Source organism: Centroberyx affinis, unplaced genomic scaffold (assembly GCF_046629955.1).
Source record: "Centroberyx affinis isolate AG114_WGS23_722 - 3 ecotype Tasmania unplaced genomic scaffold, CSIRO-AGI_Caff_v1 ptg005264l_1, whole genome shotgun sequence".
In the NCBI taxonomy this organism is placed as follows: Eukaryota; Metazoa; Chordata; class Actinopteri; order Beryciformes; family Berycidae; genus Centroberyx; species Centroberyx affinis.
In genome coordinates this window covers 4195-9597 of record NW_027282622.1, presented here as the reverse complement: position 1 = coordinate 9597, position 5403 = coordinate 4195, and the positions used below count along the sequence as shown (strand labels likewise).

General features: G+C 42.3%; 1 long non-coding RNA gene and 1 other non-coding gene across 2 annotated transcripts; one reads left to right on the top strand and one right to left on the bottom strand.

Annotated features, from left to right (window-relative positions):
- The first annotated feature begins 556 nt into the window (after positions 1-556).
- On the top strand, positions 557-2616 carry LOC139667040 (uncharacterized). Its single transcript, XR_011696924.1, has 4 exons — positions 557-694; positions 1059-1172; positions 1930-1970; positions 2109-2616. It is a non-coding gene; the product is annotated as an uncharacterized lncRNA (long non-coding RNA).
- A 2413-nt stretch (positions 2617-5029) lies between these two features.
- Positions 5030-5102, bottom strand: trnam-cau (transfer RNA methionine (anticodon CAU)). The gene has a single exon. It is a non-coding gene; the product is annotated as a tRNA-Met (tRNA).
- Between the last annotated feature and the right edge of the window lie 301 nt (positions 5103-5403).

The window sequence follows — 5403 nt, the reverse complement described above, 5'->3', positions numbered from 1 at the left end:
TTCCTTTAATTAATTAGATATTGCTCAATAAAGTACAGCGTCACACTTCCAGTTGCTCAAGTTGAATTTGGCTCTTGCAGACCTTGGCCTGGACGCTGTGGTAAAAACATTTTCTATCTCTCTCCTCAGACATTATGTCTTTCCCTATACTCTCTGCTATGATGAGGCATAAATATGTACAAACCCTTGCCTGATATCAGACAGAACTGTCAACTCGTTCCACAGCAATTCCTCAATAACAGCAATATGACCATGAACTTTATTGGTACGGCAGCTTTCAGAACGCAGTAACCAAGTCAATAAGTAATAAAGTAAATGAAGCTATAAGATATGGAGTGACAATGTAAATGAACTAAACTGTAAATGTGAATTCGCTCCTCAGTGCCTGTGGTCCACAGCCCTGTTGTGGAACTCCTGGCGCCTTCAGACGAACGGGGCGACACCTCCGCCCCCGTCCCGCTGTTCTGCCTCGTCTCTGGCCTGGAGGAAGCCGCTCAGGCCCGAGTGGACTGGGAGCTGGAGGAGATGGACGACCCGCAGGAGCTGACACCCAAATTCCTTCCTGAAACCGAGGCGGGTGTCATCGGCGTACAGGTTTACATCCCCGGTGAATCCTGGGCCCGAGGCACCAAGGTTTCCTGTGTGTTGACTGTCGGGGACTTGAGGATTAAAAAGAGCGTCAGCAGCATGATGGGTAAGAGACACCAAGACTTCAGCGTTCTGGTTAGTTGCCAGTTTTCATGTTTGGAGCCCCTACACACCCCCCATCCCCAAAGGGACCACAGTGGATATAAGCCTCTGGGCTTTATTGTGTTATCCTGACTTTTTCCTCCTTATGTATGCACTCAATGCCTTGGCAGAGCCAGTGTTTTTTAAAATGAAACTGTCAAATAAAATCAATCAATCAATCAAATGACAGTGAGAAGTAATCGGCTGAATTTTGAGAACTTCAGCATCCAGAATGTTTGCTGCTTTCATTGTGTGTGTGTGTGTGTGTGTGTGTGCGTGTGTGTGTGTGTGTGTGTGTGTGTGTGTGTGTGTGTGTGTGTGTTGAACAGGGATGTCCAGCCACTGTGTTCTTGTGACTTTCTTCATGGGCGCTGTGTGTGTCGTGCTGTTTATTGTTACCATGACGCTCACCATCCTGCTGTCATGCCGACGGAGACAACCTCGTGAGTACCAGCATCAGAAGCATCGGTTTATCCGTAATTTCTGTCAATCTGTTATTTCTGTTCACGTGTGTTCCTAATTTCCTCCTTTTACTTCAAAACATCTGAGCAGAACCCCAGGCTCTCTGTCTCACCAGAGGAAAACTTTACTGCTCAGTGGTAGGAAACAGAACAGCAGACAGTAGTATCAGAGAAGGCCTAAAAATAAAAAAATAAAAAATAAAAAATTAGAAAAATCAGACATATATATTGACATACTAAGAAATGTGTATAGTAGAAATATGTTTTTTTCTTATCCCTTAAATCATCTTGCAACCCCCCAAAATTATCTCACAACCCCCTGGGGGGTCCCGACCCCCAGGTTGAGACCTGTTGCAGTAGACAGGTGTGTTGGAGAACACCGAAGTCGACAGTTGAAAGGAAGAAGCTCCTGTTCACTAGCAGGTAGATTTTATTGGGAACATTTCAGTACAAAGACCTTCATCAGGTCCAGAGAAATGAGAGAAAGCATCTTATATCCAGCAGGTTAGCTGGAGCCACAAGGACCAATCAGGTTTTGAATTTACAAACTTCATCTGTGTGTGGGGCAGAAATGATGACTTCATGAGGTGAAGTTGATCAATAGTGATCAATAGATAGTCAAAAAACGTGTTTCATGTGGTTCTGTGTGTGACTGAATGTGCTGCAGGTCAGGAGAAGAAAGGAAAAGAAATCCCAGAAAACCTCCAGAAATAACTTTGAATTTTTATTTTCTTTGCAGGGAGAAGATCTCAGCCCGGCCTTCACAGCACCAGAGGACAGGTACAGTTACACAACTTATTTGTTGGAAATTTTTAATTAGCAATTTACACTCTAAGTGTGTGTGTGTGTGTGTGTGTGGAGGGGTGATGATAGTGATGATGATGATGCTGATGATGAAGCTGGTGATGTTTTCCACAGGCTGCAACAGAAGTTCTTTATGCCAGCCTGAGGTTTGAAGCTGCAGGCAGGAGGAACGTTCCTGAGGCCGAACTCAACTCCTCTGTTTAGACTGCAGACCGGACACATGCCCTGTCTGTCTGTCTGTCTGTCTGTCTGTCTGTCTGTCTGTCTGTCTGTCTGTCTGTCTCTATAGCTCCACACTGATCCAACCTGTATCTGTTCATGAAGCTTCTCCTCAGTCCTAACCCTTCATCTAAGAACTGAAAGAGCTAGATGACAGAGCTTTATCTTTTCCCTGTATGATTCTCATCCGTCTGTGGACCAAGAGGAGAATCTGTGATTCTCGTCTGCCTGAGGCAGTGAGATCTGACGTAAATATCAGATCAAGAGTAGAATCAGAAGGACAGGAGAAAAGAAAATTAAAGAAAAACATATGAGTTCACTCACAATGTGCATCTAAAAGTGGGAGTATTTGTTGTGTTCTTTTATCTTTCTATTTCACTTGATTTGAACTGCACTAGTTTACTTTTTAAGTCTTTTATCTTGTGGATCTCTTGTCTGTACACTTTTAATTGTACATTTTTTACCTTTACTGTATTTTTTATTACTCTGTAAAGCACTTTGAATTGCCTCAGTGTATGAAATGTGCTATACAAATAAAGCTGCCTTGCCTTGCCTTGCTCTTTCCTGCCTCACAGGAAGTGATGCGTTTTACATTTCCGGTTTGTTTGGAATCAACAGAAGAAGAAGAACTGGGTAGTTAGCATGAGCAGCAATAGCCACCATGGCTGAAAAGAGAGAGAAGAGAAACTCAAACTGCAGCAACAAGAAATCCAAGCTCCGCCCACAATGTTTGATTGATCTGTGGGCAGTGCAGAGCAGAAACACCACAGTGAGGCTGAGGGACAAAGATGGAGACTGAGTAAAAAAAAAGGGCACAGGGCTAAATATTAAATCCAAGATTTCGTCTTCTCATTAAAGTTTCAGATGTTCTGTGTGTTTGAAGTCACATGATGAATTCAAACACACAGCCGATCATTTTCCATCTGTGTGATCTGGCTCTGTACTACAGATCAGTGTTTCCCTTAGATTTTTTGTAACTGCGGTTTTGTGAGGGGGGGGGCTCTTTTATAAAATGTTAATTAACAGTAAGAATTTATAATTTACGGAGCCCCTCTGGGGTCACATGGTAGAAAAAAACTGAAAAAAAGCGGGCACTGAGACCACGCGGAACGCCCTGTTCGCTAGCTGCCGTTCATACGATCTTCAACCGCTGGTGCTGCGACCGCTAGCTGGATAGAAAACAGCTGATTGAGACTCAGCCTGGCCAACGGCTGCTTTGACACGTTTGTTGATTTCTTCCCTTCGCTTTGCTTCAACTTGTGTGCTCATAATGTGGGCAGGGCGGAGGGCACGGTTTTGAAATCTGAATAATTATTTAAATGATGACCTAGAAAAAGCCAGGCATTCGAAACAGGCCCCCATGGGCCACGGGACGTCCCGGTTAGAAACTATAGAATGTGAAACAATAGAACAGCAATGATCTCTTTATGCAGAACATCAGCTGCATCCACTTGTCTGTAAGCAGGTGAAGTGGCTCTTTGATCATCGTCAAACTCAAAGAAACTCAAATAAAATCGGTAACACTTTACAATAAGGGCACATTAATTAAGGGTTAGTTAATGCTTAATAAGCATTAACTAACCCTTAATTAACAGTTAACTAATGTGTCTGGTAATCATTTACTAATGGTGTTCATGTTAACTAAGGTATTTATACATTATTTAATAGTTTATAAAGATGACTATTAAATAATGTATAAATTAATACCTTAGTTAACATGAACACCATTAGTAAATTATTACCAGACACATTAGTTACCTGTTAATTAAGGGTTAGTTAATGCTTATACGCTGCTCTGTCTGCTGCCTCCTTTTTCTCATGTCTTCTCTTTCTTGTTTTTAAACTGTGAAAAAAAGACAAAAGAAAGAAAGAAAATAATGAAAACCTGATGATCGGCCCCATACCCGGCGCCCCCTGCAGGCTGAACGCCTCACACAGCCTTTCATTTATTTTTTCTACTTTTGAAATAAAACAATGTGTTCTACTCAGTCTTTACTGCTTGCTGGTGGGTGGGAACTCCTCGACTGTTCACTGCAACACTGATTCTGTAGCATGTTTGGTGTAAAATGATCCATTCATTATGTTTTTATGATCGAGTGATTTTAAAGCCGGTTTAAGCTAGCTGATGTCTTCATGCAACTTCTGTAGGAGAGAGAGACAGAGAGAGAGAGACAGAGAGAGAGAGACAGAGAGAGAGAGACAGAGAGAGAGAGAGAGAGAGAGAGAGAGACAGAGAGAGAGAGAGAGAGAGAGACAGAGAGAGAGAGACAGATAGTTTATTATTTCTGTTGTGATGCACTCTGTGGGCTGGCAGTCAAAGTAAATTCTTGGTGATGCAGTTCTGCTTTCAGCCACTAGAGGGAACTACAGGATCATCTGTTAGTGCTGAATCTGCTTATGAACTTCATACAACTATATAAAAAAAAGTATAGTATAGTAGTTTATTCTAATGCTGTAGCTTTTTCATATTCCAAAAGAGATTGTTTATATTTTATTTTCATATTGAAAACACACATATATATATTATACATCATATATTTTATGAAGCCTCTTGATTCTCTTTTTAAAGGTTAATTCAGGGAAATCCATATTGTTCGGTCAGCCACATACAGGACATACAGGGAGTTTGACATAAACATACACAATTCAAAATGTTCTGTACTTATGTATTTTCTATTTTCTTTGCTGTTTCCTCAAAGAATTGTTTTCTCTGCTAACAGGATCAATACAGGTACAGCTGATCAGTCTGTCAGCTGGTCCGTCCTGTAGTTCCGCATCATACAGAGTCTTAAAGGTTTATTCCACTCAAAACAGTCTGCCCCGTGTGAGGCTCGAACTCACGACCTTCAGATTATGAGACTGACGCGCTGCCTACTGCGCCAACGAGGCTGCGCATGTATGAGGATGCGTTCACGTTTCCGTGCGCGAGCGTGTGTGTGTGAGCGATCTTCCTGATCTACCTCCACAGCGGAATGAAGTGACCGGATTGTGTCTGTACGGGAAATCTCGCGATGGCTGTAACCATAGTAACGTGTACTTTAGACCAATATGGCGGCTACTGCACTACTCGGTCTAACTGAACTCCAAACTGGCAGCAGATCTCTGCAGTGACCGAGTTTATGAAAGAGAGTGAAAACGTAAAATGAGCAGACTGTCTGTACTGTAACCGTCACTCCACTCCTCTGAGTCT